The sequence below is a fragment of the Lissotriton helveticus genome, chromosome 3_1 (assembly GCF_964261635.1).
Source record: "Lissotriton helveticus chromosome 3_1, aLisHel1.1, whole genome shotgun sequence".
In the NCBI taxonomy this organism is placed as follows: Eukaryota; Metazoa; Chordata; class Amphibia; order Caudata; family Salamandridae; genus Lissotriton; species Lissotriton helveticus.
In genome coordinates, this window is record NC_136061.1 from 704,330,900 (window position 1) to 704,347,170 (window position 16,271).

Genomic DNA, 16,271 nt, shown 5'->3' on the forward strand with positions numbered 1-16,271 from the left:
CTCCACCACAAAGTGTTGTGAGAGGGTACCTTCCGGTAGAATGTCTCTGAGCCAACGCTCCACGTGTTCCGGTGCCTCTCTTGGTTCCCATCTCTCCGGCAGGCCCACAATGCGGATGTTGTTCCGTTTCGCTCTCCCTTCCGCATCCTCCGCGCGATCTTCCAAAAACTCCACTCTGTTAAGGAGGTTTTGAACATGTTTGTCCATCTGGGTGATCTTGGGAGACAGCTCTGTCACTGTAGTCTCCAACGTAGTCGTTCGCTCAGAAAGTTTTTTGTGGTCAGCACGGAGATGCGTCATATCTATGGCCACGCTATCAATTTTAGTCTCTATTGATGTATGGGTTAGCTGCATTGACTCCTCCAGTCTTTCCATAGCGGCCAACATCGTGTCCAGCTTAGAGGTTGTGTGGTCCGCATCAGTCTGCTTCGCCATCTTCCCCTTCACCTGCGTGCTCCCCATCACAGCCCTCGTTTTAGGTCCCACAGACATGGGAGGCTTCGAAGTATCCAGCTACAGGTGTGTTCCAGGGGAATCTTCCTATGTCGCCTTCAAGGTGTGGCTCTCCGGCAGGACTCCGCAGGGACCGCCCCGGGAGCTCAGAGTCACAGGGCCCCACCAAACGCCGCTGGTGCTCCCGGCGTGGGGACAGGCAACTCCAGTGGGAGTTGCAAGTACAGAGCAGCGTTGCAGGCCTCAAGCGAAAGGAGAAGCTAAGGATGTAGCCAGCTTGCAAGGAAAAAGACCCATGCAAAATTGCAGCGCTTCATGAAATGTAGTCCTAGCAGGGTGGTTGTGCCTGTAAGGTGCATGCTCCTGCGCCGTTACCAGGAGTGCCTGTGGCGTAGCAACGAGGGCCGACAATGTGTGGCACCCAGGCCCGCTCGTCGCACCCCTACCATGAGGGGGAGCAGTCCGCAGGGGGGGCCAGGTGGGCGATAGCATCTCAGCGACGTCCAGGTCCGTGTCCGCTATGCCAAGTCACCGTTGCAGCAGACGCTACTCCGAGGCCTTCGCCCCCAGGCCGGGCGACTCTGCCACTTGAATCCTGGGTCCCGGGCCGAGCACACAGGTTGCGTTGGCTCACAGGGGCATCGGCCGCAGGGTCGGGTAGGCAACCGGATAAGGGCCACAGAGGTGCACCGCTCCCGGTGGTATCCCGGTGTATTCCTCCGCAGCGCGCTTGGACGAGGGGCCAACACCCCTCGATCAGCGGTCAGTGGAGGGGGGCCAGCGGCCACGCTTCCTCCGACACACACCCCCAGCGCAAGGCAACAGGGGGGGGGATAGTGCACACACCCACCTCCAGGTGTGGGGAGCAGAAGGGCTCCGGTCGCACACTCCGGGAAGCAGTAATCCTCTCCGCACCCCTCCGCCGCCGCGTCTCACTCGTAGGCCGCGTCCCCGGCCTCAGTTGCTCACCGCCGCCCACCGGAAGTGGCTCCAGCCCGGGGCGTCTCAGGGATTGTCCAGCGGGGCAGGTCGGGACGAGCAGGCGGCCGCTGCCGCTCCCAGCGAGGGGGGACGGCGCACCACCGCACCAACTCCTGCACACAGCAGGCAAAGCCCGATGGCTTCTACGCCACAGTAATTAGTGGTCGAGGGTCCTCGGTCATCTCCCCATCTACACAGTAGGCACTAGAGTGGGGGGGAGGGGAAGCCACTGCCACTCTGCTCCCCACAGGCTCCCTCCCTCACCCCAGCTCCAGCAGAAGGGACGGGCAGAGCTCGGCAGCGTCTAGGGATCTTCGCCTTCCTCCGCCGGGCCCAGCAGGCCAGCTAAATCCCTGATCTCAAGTGGCTCCGCCTCGCCGGCAGGAAACGCTCGTCGGCAGGTCGTTCGGGCCAGACACCGTTGGAGTAGTGCGCTTGGGGCAAGAGTTTCCAAATTTCAGCAGCCAGTAGTCAGGTGTGAAGGGCTCCCTCGCTGACAATTTTGGGCCAATTCGGATAAGTGTGGCGGAGTAATAGCCTGCGGTAGGGGAGCTTCTTACAGAGCTCTACCTGAACACGTCCGCCATCGTTGCGTGCTCAGCCACGCCCCCCGCCCCTGGTCTTTCCCATACAGTAAAATCTCGGACTTGCTGGCATTTAGTTGGAGGCAATTAGCCTTCATCGAGGCCGAGGTGATCGATAGGTCCTCCTTAAAGTTCTCCAAATTAGTCCTGCATTTTTTAGAAAAGTCAATCACTAGCTGGGTGTCGTCAGCATACGACACCAAGGACAGCCCCCGGCCTCTGGCCACCTCTGCCAAAGGTCCCACATACAGATTGAATAAAAGTGGGCTCAAGATGAAGCCTTGAGGAACTCCTCTGCCCAGAGCATGCTCGTGAGAATGGAACGGTGGTACAGACACTTGGAACGACCGCTCGGCCAAAAAGGACCGAAACCATTCCAAGGCAGCATCCCTAATGCCGATTGAACAGAGGCGCTGAAGGAGAATCTCATGGGACACCGTATCAAATGCGGCGCTTAGATCCAGTAGGATCAAGGCTGCAGAATCATCTACATCCAACCTACTACGGATGGATTCTGTGACTGCCAAAAGAGCGGATTCCGTACTATGGCGAGGACGGAACCCTTGTTGGGATGGGTCAAAGATATTATGCTCATCAATGTAGTTGGATAAGATAGAATTTACATGTGCCTCTACCATTTTCGCCATGAAGGGGAGCAGAGATATTGGGCGATAATTGCCTGGGTCATCAGGGTCTAGTGATGGCTTTTTTAACAGTGGAATAATCTTAGCGTGCTTCCACGCCCTGGGGACGGAGGCTGACTTCAAAGAGAGGTTAGCCAGTTCTAAGGCCACCAGGGAGATAAGAGGGAGGATCTGGCGGAGATGATTCGCCGCCAGCGGGTCAGCCGGCGACCCCGACTTGATCTTAGCACTTAGGATCTGAAATTCCTCCAGCGATAGCAATGGCAGAGCCAACACGCCATTATTCATCCCATTATCTGGCCCTGCTAGCCCAGCGTTTTCAGCGTGGGTATTCCCTGTGGAGAGACCCCGATAGATCTGCTCCCCTTTTTCCCCAAAGTGGAGAGCTAATGCCTCACAACGATGATTAGAGCCTACCGGGGAAACACTGGCCTGACCAGCATTCTTTATATCATTGAGCAGTTTAAAGATGGTTTTAGTGGGGTTGGAGCTTGTCAAGATTTGATCAGGGACAAACTCTGCCCGTGTTTTACGGATAAGCTTATGATAATCCTCATGGCTCATAAGAGCGACGCCAGACGTGTTCCAACTGCTTACACCCCTTCTTTGCATGCGTTAGAAGGTCAGTGAACCAAGGATTTGATGGACCACGACCCTTACCTCCCCGTTTGGCCGGGATGTAGCTGTCCAAACCTGCTATCAGCCAGTCCTGAAAGCATGCATGCGCTTCCTCGATATCTAGAAGAAGCTGAGGTCTAGATTCCGCTAATCGCTTGGCGAGCTCCTCCTGATCAAGCTTGTGTCATGGCCGTTTTACCACAGCAGCCGGGCGGATCACATCAACTCTACTCTGCCACAGTAGAGAAAATGGGATAACTGAATGGTCAGTCCACGTCAGCGGGAGCGGGGGGAGGATTTTTAGGCAGGCAAAGTTGGAAAAAATGGGGTCAAGCAGATGCCCAGCCGCATGTGTGCCCTCCAGAACTAACTGAGGCAGCTGGAAGGCTTCTAAATCTGCTAAAATGTGAGAGATCTTCGCCTTTTCCTCCAATTCGAGGTGCAGATTAAGGTCCCCTAGAATGGTGAAGTTGGCCGCTTTGCTAGCCATACATCCAATTTTATTTACTAGATCTTCACAAAAGTTCCCAGGGGGTCTATAGATTAAGAGACCAGACATGGTCAGGTTGCTACTCAACTTTATTTTAAAGAGAGCACTCTCGCAGCCCGCAATGTCTTCCTTTGCTAAATTGACATTTTTATACATATATGTTACCCTTAAGGTAGGCCCTGGACTACCAAGAGGGCCGGGTGTGATGTGTTTAAAAGGCAGGACATGAATTTTTTAGTTTTACATGTTCTGGTATTAAAAAACTCTCAAAGTAGTTTTTCACTAATATACGGCCTATCTCTCCCATATGATAACATAGGAATCTCATATTACATTTTATAACTGTAATTTCCAATTGGGAAGTGATAAACCTTTCAGGTCTGGTGTCTCTGGAATCGCATTTTAAAACCCAAACTTATGGTGAAGTCAGATTTTAAATTGCAATCTTGAAAGTGCCTCTTTTAGAAAGTTTGCATTTTCCTGCTTTAGATATTTGGTGCCTGTAGCCCATCTCTGATCACATGGCTGGGTTACTTGGCAGTTGGGCTTTGTGTATTCCTCCTAGACAGCCACACACAATGGGAGTTTGGGTGTTTCTCAATGGGCCATCTCTGGGAGGATCGGCGGGATGAGCTGGGCACAGCCTCACTTACACCTGAATAGAGTGTCTCCTGTCCACACACAAAGGGCTGCATACCCCCCTGTAATGAGTCTGGATCCAGGGCAGGAAGGGAGGATCTCTGTGCAATTCAAAGGCATATCTTTGAAGTCTCCTCCACTTCAAAGGCACCATTGGGTATAAGCAGTGGACATCAGACACCACCAAGACAGTACACTTCTGGACATGTTGATACTCTGTCAAGAAGAAGGACTGCTATGCTGCTGAAGAACTGCCAGTCTGCTGGATTACTGCTTTGCTGGACTCCATCTTTGCTGTGCTGACCTGCTGCCCTCCTGGCTGTGTGAGAAGGACTGGATCTGCTCACTTGACTCCAGACCCAAGACTCCAAGAGCTAGTTGGCTGGCCTCCTGATCTGAAGCCTCAGGAACATGACAGGCTTCCAACCGCTGCACCTGGACTCTGCCAGCTGTGCATCGACCCTGCCATGTGTGGCTCACCAGTCCTGGACCCTTGGAAGTGGACTAAGGTGCTTGCCAGCAGAACAAAAGCATCTTCTCAGCTGAGCAATGCATCCCAGAGCAGAACTGATGCATCTTTTCAGCGCATCTCTGAGCAGAACCAACACATTGCTGCTGCTGCGTGGATTGGATCTGTCGCAAAGGACTCACATTGATGCCACCCCCCACATCTTAAGGCTAATACATCACCGTCAGAACCGCCACTGGACAATGCTTTTCCCAGCGCAAGCTCCTCGCATACCTCGTCGACGACGGCCTAGCTTATCAGGCCTGACTCATCACCTTGGCTGCACCTCACATCCTCAAAAATTGACTTAGCACAACAAGCACCATTTATAGACTCCTCGGCATTGACACATCAGGACCTCACACCACAGCCTCTTCTCATCTCAGAGCTAAAGCATTGCCTCTGCTGTGCAACGCATCTTCGATACGCTCCGTAACCAGGCTGAAAGGTACTTTGTTCAGCAGGCCTAACTGGGTCCCTGCAGCCGGCGTGTTCTGATATCCCTGATATCCCTTAATAGCGATTTGTGCTTTTCTGTGCTATTTTCCACTATAAACTTTAAAATTCAATATCCCCTGTTATACTGATTGGATTTTTGTTGTTTTGACCTTGTTTCATTTATTAAAATCTACTCTATTTTTCCAAAGCTGGCCAGGCAGCAGAAGGAGTCTTTATTTATTTTGAGTTTTTACTTTACTTGTAAAGCGCACTAGAAGTCATAGGTAGAGTCTCTTGGCGCTAGAGATTCATCTTGATGTTGTGATGGGATTATAGGAAATATATTGTGTTAATGAGCATAAAGCCACAAGTTTTACACAGTTTATAGAGCTGAGGCCTGGCTCTGATACTTCCACACCAAACTCCCCAGAATCTGGAGCGATGGGGAGCTTGAACTTTCTAATTGAAATCAGTAAATTAGTGCAGGGCATCAACTGCCTGGTTGGTATATACTTTATAAATGTGTAGTAAAATAATGTAGGAAAGCAGCATAATACAACTTTGTGCATCAAGCAGACAACTTTGAAGTGAATGCTCTTATATATAGGATGTCAATGAAGTTGTTTGCGATGCTTGATCACATGACCATATATTTTCAGCTTGAATACCAGCCTGACAACCATATTCTAAATATTTTTCTATGCTTGTCAATTTAGGCTGAGTGGCCATAGTCCATTCTGAACTATTAAAGCACATTAGCAACAACTTGCATAGCTGTTTAGTCTAGAAAAAACACTGCTTTGCAACTACTGAATTCTAAGGCCCTAGTAAGCGATGATGATAATTTTATTGTTTGACTCATTACAATTATTACAATCACATGAATATGAAAATATTATTTAAAACAAACCATGCATGCTGCTTTCGCTTCCATAGATTCAATCCATGAGTAATACAAATATAAAGTGCGATGCTTAGCAGTATACGCAAATCCTATTCTGTTGTACTATGGCATACTGCCAACATCAGACATCTCAGTAAGAAAGCACCTTCCAAGGTAAAGTTATACATTTGCAATAAACAGTTTTAAATAACCCGGCAGCTGAATACACTAATTGTAAAATACTAAAGTGCAATTACTTATGTGTGGACTGGTATATCCGGACATATCTTAGCAGTAAGTTCAATGAGGCTCTAGTGAACGATTGGAAGAGGACCAGATTGTGGTTTCAAGGGACCACATCTGGGGTAAGTGCCAAGAGAAGAAAGGAAGGGCAAAAACGAGGGTTATAACTGTTGAACTTATTAAAAGTACAAACAGGAGGCTCTCAGTTTTGCTCTGGTCCAATTTCAAACAAATACATGTTTATCCAGTTTTGGATGGCTTGAAGTACTGGACACGTGGGAATAAATGAGGGGGACAATGAACATCTACTCTGTGGAGCGTGTGACACACGGACATTGTCAGGATTTTCAGAGTCAGGAAAACCATCATGTTTAATCTGGCAGAGCCCCTGCTGGCTCTGTTGGCAGAAACCTTAGACCGATGGCTGTCAGCTTAAGTGCCTATTCTAAAGTATGCCCAATTTAGAATAGACTTTCTGATGTACTGTTTTTGCTGTCAGACTGCCAGGAAAAGCGTGGTGGTCCTGAACAGAAATAAAAAGTACCCCAGACTCAGAGTTTCAGGGTCGGTAATATTTTTTGTTTTTGGTGTATGGCATTTAGTATACAGCAAGTGTAGGTACAGTGCAAAACATCTTCTTTGCAATAGGTATGCCATGGTCCAGCATGAGCCCTTAAACAACCAAAAACATATTCTAACTCATCCTCATTAATGTACATCCTGCGTAACTCCATGATCCAGGCAACTCCAACCTCATCACCTATCACAAGCTTGACACACTCCTTATCATAGAAACATTATTCACCCCCATATCTTTGCACATCCTAATTATACTTAATACTACAGGCTACAGCATCCAAAAACAGAGAGCACACTACAGAAAGGTGGAGGCCTCGCTGTCATCCATAAGTCCTCCTGATCCTGCAATCTAAGCAAGCACGCATTACTCATCTCCATGGAGTTCCTCATGCACCTTTTGATATATTTGTTCAAACTGAGCCCTCACCTGCATAGCCCTGTTTCTTATAGGCCCATACCAATCCTTAATTCTGACAGCAAGTTACTGCGCAAAGCCTTGGCCACCAACATCCTCCCATGTCCTTCCCCCAGTTGATCCACCTAGACCAAAATGTATTCATACCCTTCAGAAATACTATATTTATCCTTTGTTGCTTTTACAGAATCCTAGAGGAGGCCCCTAAGCCTAGCTGGGATTCATGGCTCTCAGCCTTGATTTCGAAAAAGCATTTAACACCCTCCTGTGGAAATTATTTTTCAAAGTTCTCCACCAATTTGGTTTTGGCTTTGTGGGTGGGGCACCCAACAGGGTTGTCCCCTGCTATTATTCACTGTTGCCATGGATCCCTTAGTGATTAAACTGTGTATGGCCGAGATGAACTTTGGTATCCCTTTGTCAGATGGGATTCACTCGGTCTCATGGTACATGTATGCCCTTCTCCTTTATTACAAGGGTCTCCGTGATACTACTCCAGAACTCCACTATCTCTTCTAGGAACTTTCTGGTGGCATCTGGCGTTTGGGTGAACTGGTCAAAGTCATGCACCTTCCCTTTGGTTTCAGACACCTCCGAATCCAACATAGATCTAGGAGAAGGCCACCTACACTGGCCACAAACCATGTTTATCTACGTTGGTACCCAAAATTACAATTTGGATAAAGACCTCTTGGACTGTAACCTGAACGGAGCAGTATCAGCTTTTTCTTCCGAGATTTTTGGGCCGATTACGATTGCGGTTAATCCGCATCCTCCGGGCCGTCGGAAGCCACCGCCGGCCCGGAGGATGCGGATTAACCGCTGCGGTCAGAGAAATGACACCCCGCCGAATTAGAATGGTGGGGGGGTCATCTGCAGAAGGCAAGACCATCTGCCGCTTTTCCGCCGCGAGACCGTGGCGGAAAAGCTCTAATATGGTGGAGGTGTCTATCAGACACCGCCAGCCATATTAGGATGCATGGGGAAACATGCTTTTCCACGGCGGGTTTTCCGCTGTGGAAAAGCATGTGGTCTTTGGCTTTTGGGGGCCCGTTGCGGGCCCCCAGGGTGTCGGGGGGTGGGGGGTGCACATGGGGGGTACCTATGGTACCCCCCAACATTTACATGCACAAAGCGGCAGGCACCGCGCGGTGCTTGCCGCTTTGTGCACGTAAATGTAACACATGCAGTTTTAACATTGCGGCGGGTGCTGCTTCAAGCAGCACCCACCGCAATGTTAAAACGTACAGGATGTGACCGCCAGGGTGGCGGTCACATCCTAATTTTCCCGGAGGGACCGCCGCTGCCCCTGCGAACGGTCCCTCCACCTCTGGAGTAGCGGACAGACGCAAGTCCGTCCGCCATCCTAATCCGCCCCTTAGTTCTGGAAATCTCTTCTGCTACCCAGATGGTTGCATAGCGCTCTCAAAGACGGTGGTCCTCCCCTGCATCCTATATCATTTTGTGAATCAGTCGTTGTTTCTAACGAATAGCTTTTTCTGTGTTCTGGACAGGTTTTTGGGCAATTTAATTCGGAATACTGGGAGAAAAGTTGCACTTGCCAAACCACGCCTTCAGGTGGACACAGGTCATTTAGGAGTCCCACACTTCAACTTATATTACTTAGTGGCCCAGCTCCAGTAGCTGTGTAGATGACTAGTGGGGCTCTTACTTGAGGACACCACTCTATAGGTGCTGAGCCTGCTGGTGGAGTAAATCCACATTTATGTCCCTGCTCCCCCTCGCTCCCCTCATTTCCACCCCGTCTTCTCCTTGTGGCATTCTGTTATTATTCTCGCTCACTTCATCTCCCTAAGAGGGTGGCCTGCTGAGACCCACCTGTTCATCCAAGCACTTTATACGATGGGATTTTGGCATCAGCATATTTCTGGTTTTACAAGCCACTCATAGTCCATGCTTCAACTGTCGAGACTCAGTTGAGAGAAAGGTGGAAATCTGCCACCAGTAGAGCTTTCCATGACAAGGAATGGGCCTTAGCGCTCGAAATGCCCTGTTTACTATCTCCCAACGCAAAGCTAGTTGCACAGGGCTGGTCTTTCAACTATGTGAAAAAAGCAAGGTCCAGGCTCTACCTGAAATCAGTAAGTAAAAAATCAGGAGGGAAAAAGAATAGCAAGGAGCGAAGATCATAACAAAAAATCAGGGAACAAAATGTGTTGCAACACATCTCCCACTCATAAACACTCCTTTATATATGCTTTAAACAGGACCTGAGATCACAGGAAAAGACTCTGTGACATCCTTGATTGGGATACTCAAATTCTCCAAAGGACAGACCACCACCCTATAATCTTTGGTTCTGTCCCTTTCCAAAACCTCATGACGTTCATTCAACTACTAAAAAGAAGCCCAGGTATGGAATTTTGCACATTGCAAAGCAATCTGAAGTCCCTCTGCCGGTCTTTGCTCTCTGCCTTTCACACAGTTCAAGGAGTATCCCTATAGCACACCACAAGTGCAGCATCACTAGAATGACTCAGAGGGTGAGGAGGCTCAGCTTGGTTCTGAACGTGGCAACTGGCAGTGTGTGGAATGAAAGCAGATCAAAAGTGTCTTCCCCTTTTGGACCCAGGTGATTTCAGGTGAGATTTGGGTGCAGTCCTTAGCACTGATACTGGCATGAATGTAACAGAATGCATTTGTCAACATAAAATGAACCTTCTTTAAGACAATCAAGCGCTACATTAACCCTTCCCCCTGCCTTACTCTCCCGTCCCACATTCCAGACAAGTGCAATGCCATCAATCATTTTTCTGTGATAAAATACAGAAGGTCTGACAGCACGTCAACTAAACCAGGCCCTCTTCTTCTTGTATACCCATTCCTTCCTGTAGCTTCCCAAAGGGCATTTTCAAAGCTTGGTTTCCCACATATCATCTCCTTCATAGCCACCTGACAAGAAGATGATGTCTAAGCCTTGTCCTTCACCAGATCCCTTCCTTGAGAAGCTCTCTCACATCTACTAACTATTGTGAATGCCTCTCTGGCTCATGACAACTTCCCAGAAGCTATCAATACTGTCCAGATCATCTCCTTCCTTAAAAAACCCACAGTAAATCCTGATGACCTCACCAATTACTGACCTATGACTCTCCTAGATCATTGAAAAAGCAGTCCTTGCTTAACTCCAAAATACACCAACTCCTAACAACTGCTTCTAATCCGGGATACCTTCACGGGTGATAGTACACTTTCCAAATACACATACCATAATACAACACATAATCTGGCTGCAAAACATGCTGTCATACATACAGATACCTTGTAAATTGGAGAAAAGGCCCTCTTGACAACAGTTAAAGATCACCTCTGCCTTCTAATATTGTTGGAACCCCTAGCGGTTTTTGACACCTTCAATCATCACACCCTTATCCACAACCTCATGACTTAAATGGGATTTACAGGCACCAGCCTTCCATGCTTCGGCTTATCCAACTGAAACCAATTTGTTCAAGATTACAGAGGATCTCAACCACCTGTGGAGTACCCCAGGGAGCAAGTTTGTCCCCAGTCATCTGCAGTCTCTATATGGAGCCCGTTGGGGCTCTACTCACTTCTAACAGTATCAAAATACTGATCAAACACAACTCTACATGAAAATCATCTCTGCTACAGGTATCCTATGCTGCAAACACTGCCTGAACTTCATTCAAACCTGGATATCCAGCATTTACTTGAAGCTCATCACCACCAAGAGTGAATTTCAGTTATTTGACTGGAATAGCAAGCAGTAACTAATCCAAACCTGACAATGTTATTGGCTACAGGCCTCTTCACGTGACATCCAAGGCCTGAAGAAATATGACCTCACTACCCCCATACTGATGGAACCTCACTGGCTCGCCTTCCCTGCACACACCATTTTCAAAACCATCTGCATCTTTTACAAAGCTATCACAACTAGAACTCCTGCATATATAACTGACAAGTTCACTGACTTTAGTGGCCACAGCCAGGACACCGAGAATGGAGGTAAAGAAGTACAAAAAAGAAACACCGCAACAGACCTCCTACATCTCTGATGTGTTGATATAAAACACCATCCCTGTATCAATGAGGACCTCCTCAGTCCTGTTCAAATTAGGGAGGAGTTACCATGTACCTCTTTAAAGAATACTACATCATGATGCAATACCAGTCCACTTATACTCCCAGAACCCAGCTATCACTCCATTCACTTGTTGGTAACTGCATCATTTCCTTTGACCATCTACATCACTCCACTGCCTTGTAGCTCTGGTCAAGCTATATATGTATGCATATATATTAGTTAAGCACCATCCTTAAAGACCAATCCACTTGCCAAAAGCACACTTTTGGAATGGACTGCCTGCAGCATACAAAGTGTAGCACCAGATTAATAGTTTTCATCTGGCTACAAGCACAAAACCATGCAGCCTTGTATTTCATCTCCATAGGGGCACATACTATCGAGGATACTCCTCTTCTTGGTTCACGTGTCCTGCCAGTCATTGGGGTTGCACAGCTGATGATGTATGACATTACAACACATGCATTTACATCGCATGCCTTTACAACGTAAGTATTAGAACGCAGTCCATTACAATGCATAGTGCTTTGGGGTGCTGGATAGTGAATAGTTTAATTTACTATTCCAACTCCAGTCCCCGTTGACACTAGGGAAGGTTATTGGATAGTAAATTAACCTATTCCCTATCCTAGATGCCCCCCCAGAGCAATGCGTTGTAATAGTTTGCGTTGTAAAAGTTGCGTTGTAAAGGTAGTGCGTTGTAAAAGTTTCGTTGTAAAGGCTGTTCACCCACAGCTGATCTTCCTCTCCCTGTCCTTAGATGAACATGGGGATCAGGTAGGTTTGCAAGTGATATGAAGGTCATATATTGATGGCAGTCTTGTTACCAGACCTCTGTCCTGAGGAGGACTCTTGCTAACTGAAACTGGCATCAATCATACAGGCATGCCACAAACATAACATGAAAGAGTGCTCCTTCGTATGACTGATTATACAATGAAAGACTCCTGAAGCAGCTAAAGTCCAAGGGGCATATTTACTAATCTTTCAAACAATGCAGGGCAGCAAGCAAAGTGGCTGTGTTGAGCTGCGTGAAAGGGACAGAGTAGAAGTGCTTCTTATTTACATAGATATTTGTTCTATTCTTATGATAGTGCACTGCATGTAATGCTAGGACAACACAAATGCTTCACACCTCTGCCCTCAAATGTCCTAACTGAGAATGAAGAGCTGGCCATAATGTAACTGGCACTCTTTGGGGCCTGGATTTTGCCTTTTGCTGTGAATGGTGCAAGCACTGTTACATTCCAAACTGAAAGGCAATGGACAGATGCAAGGTGATATGTCATGGCTAGTGGAGTAACTCTGAATAATCGGGGACCCCCTGCAGAATGTTGTGAGGGACCCCTCAGTTTCCTATATCTCACAGATATAAAAAAAATCTGGGCATAGCAGGAGCCTGCTTTAGGCTCCTGGTCATGGTATGAGATCAAAGATAGAGCTGTGGACTATTAAGAGTCCACTGTGTCTCCAGCAAAAAGGAAAATTGAAAAACCAATTAGGCCTGGTCGGTTCTGTCTGCAGTTGGCATATGCCTATCTGAATATTCCAATCAACCACTCATTCAATATTTGACTAAGTGGAAATTACCTACCTCAGTGGTCATCCAAATGTATTTCAAATGTGGACAGTGGTATATTCATACTATTCTGGTTTATAGGAAAAATATTTACAGCTTTGTTTTTGTTCTCCTAACCCAAATCTCGCTCCTCCTGCCTTCAGACCTCATCATATCTTGGTGACTCCCACAATGTTTAGGAAGAAAAACCTGAGGCAGACAAGGTGGGTTTGTTAGTCACTGCCCGAGAAGGCGGAAAGCGGAATTACTCGCTCAGCCGTCCTTTGTCTTCTGTAACAGAGTGTACTGAGAAGGATCTCCTTTCTTGTGTTCTTTCTTTTTCACTGTGTATCATGTTGACCTATCTTTTGTGCACTCCTGAGCTTGGCGCTTGGTGATTGTGTTCAATGATAGAAACGCAGAGCTTGTCTTTTAAACACTGCATTCATTGTGTAAGGCAGAAGGGCCTCCCTTTCTTGACATTTGTTTTTGCTGAGGTGTAATTTTACTGTTAATCGTATTGTCTTTCAAAAGTGGTTTAGCTTAGCGTTTGACAGCCTTGTTAATTTTCACAAGTAATTCTAAGTGATAAAAATACTCTCTTTCCATAATTTTCTTGAATTTCTCCAAAGATCTTCCCTTGAAAGTGAGCAAGCCAGCAAATGGGTGAAGCCAGGGGTCTGACTTACCACTAACAGCCAGAGTAGGAGCGGAGCCATCAACATATTTGGTATCTAAATTATGCAACAAATGTCTTATAAAGAAACTTCAAAAGTAAAAAGCGTATTTCTTTAACATCGGAAAGTGGTTATATGTAATGCATTACAATGCACGGCTGCATTGACTGACATTTATTAAAAGTGAAAGAAGCATATTCATAAGGGCATTGTACTACAGGAGTGTCACTTTAACTAACGCTCTGGTGGCACAATGCCCTGCCCATATTTACAAAGCGGTACTAAGCTACTTTGTGTAGGTTAACGCTGCTTTGTAAATATCGTACCCTTTCACGCAGGTATCTGCACGAAAGGGGCGTGCAATTGGTGTTTCTGTGGGTGTTCCACTGCAAAACCAATTGCTTTTTGACGCTGCCCCGGAGTTACAAGGAGGCAGCTCCAAAAGCTAATGCCACTAAAAAGAAGGTGCTAGAGTGGCCAACGAGGAGAAATACTTTTGTTTTGCCTCATTATTTGCTCTTTCTATGTGTACTGCATTCTGCCGAGTAGGTGATGCGGGGAGAGCAAGGTAAGTGGTTTTATTTTTTTATTTTTCCTATCCTGTCATTTGTTGACTTCCCCCCCGCTCTGCCCCACCCCACCGCTCTTACCTGTACCAGCCGCGCCTGCTACAGCGGTATATTAAAATACATTGGTCATGTTTCAGTCAATCTGACACATGGGCCGAGATTTACTAACACTGTGTGCCAGGGTTCTATTACTTTTGTAACACAAACCCAGCACAAAGTATTATGGTTCTATTACTTTCCAACGTTAAACCCTGTTTTGCTTTGGAAAGTTGGCCAAAGTAATGCAAACTAGTACTATGCACTACTTTACGCTACATTGTGTCATGTGGACGTTCCATGCTTCAACTACCTATCTTTTTTTTTATTATTGGGAAAGTTGGGCATTGAAGAAGAAAGCAATTACAGATTTCCTTCATATATTAATCATTAACGTTATTATGGTTTTAAAATATCACAAGACACACAGTTTGAAGGCAATGACAAAGTTGCTAATAAACTATTAAAATCTTATATTTAATCAAAACAATTACTACCAGATTTCGGACAATCGGTAATGTCCCTTTTTACTTTAAAATGACGGATTCAATTTCATGATAATGGCACATATGGGCTCACCAATTGCTCATCATGGTGATTTGTCCACTGTCCAGCGATACATAACCTGGCTATAGCAATTGCTATAAATGCAATAGGTGTATTTCGAGAAGGCACACTTAGCTCGATACCCAACTAATACTGCACACGCTGAATTTGACATCAATATTGAGTCTATTAAATAAATGCCTTTCAATTTCCATACAGTGTTCATAAAGCATGTGGCAATTAGCAAACATATGTCCTATATCAATAATCTCAATCCTGCATAGAGGGCATTTAATATTCCGTCTACCTTTGCACCTATAAAGTCCTCTTTTGAGCTAGACGATATGCCATAAGCTCCTCAAGTGCTGATTTTGGTCTTATCCGAGTTTACTAGGTCTAACAAATCTAATTTATCTAAACATATATTTACATTTTTACTTCAACTAAAATAGCCACTTCTCTGCAAATATCTTTTTTTTTTTAATTTGTTGCATACAAACTCTTTTTGAAGTTCAGAAAATGTTTAAAACAAATCATCTTTAAAAAGTTGAACAACAGTCATCGATCCATTGGTGAACCATTTAGGACACATTGAATCAAGAGAAATAGAGGGAAAAGAGGGAGGATGACCCCCAAAGTGGTGTATATGACTTAACTGCAATTTTATATCTTTTGCACCATTCACCCCATATTTTCCTACCTTCTTGAATGAACTATATTTTTTCTTCATCATGCAATTTCCCATAAGAACTTCAGACAACATTACAGTCGAAACAGCTGGATGGAATCACATCAAACTCGGATGCAAGTTATATAGCATGCTGCTTGGTATTTGGTGTAAATCTGTTTAGTAGTTTCTGAACAATTCATGTTCAAAATGTATAGATATCTACAGTTGGAGCAGTAATGCAGGACAGCAGGTAAAACATGAACAGATCTGATTGGCTGCTGCTTCACATCAAGAAAGATGTTTAGCAGCCAATTTAGGACTCAGGAACTCAGTCCCCGAGTACTGATTCAAAACATATTGCGGGCTAATGTGGGGATTCCCTGCCCCCCCTAGGCCTTGTGGGGGATGGGATACCCTAGGACCAAAAACGGATTTTTTTGTAACTCCCACCCTTTTCCCTAAGAATGGCCCTGTGGTGGGATAGGGTCTGGGGGAGGGTTATTGTGTTTTTTGTATAGGTTTGTTCACCATTTTACTGTGGTGTGTTTTCTATTTGGGGACTAGTCCAGCCAACAGGAGGCGTTGAAAACGTTTTGCAGTTGGGATGTGTTCCTTAACTGTTCAAGCCGTTGCGAGGCACAGGTTTTTACAATGTTGCACACCTTTAA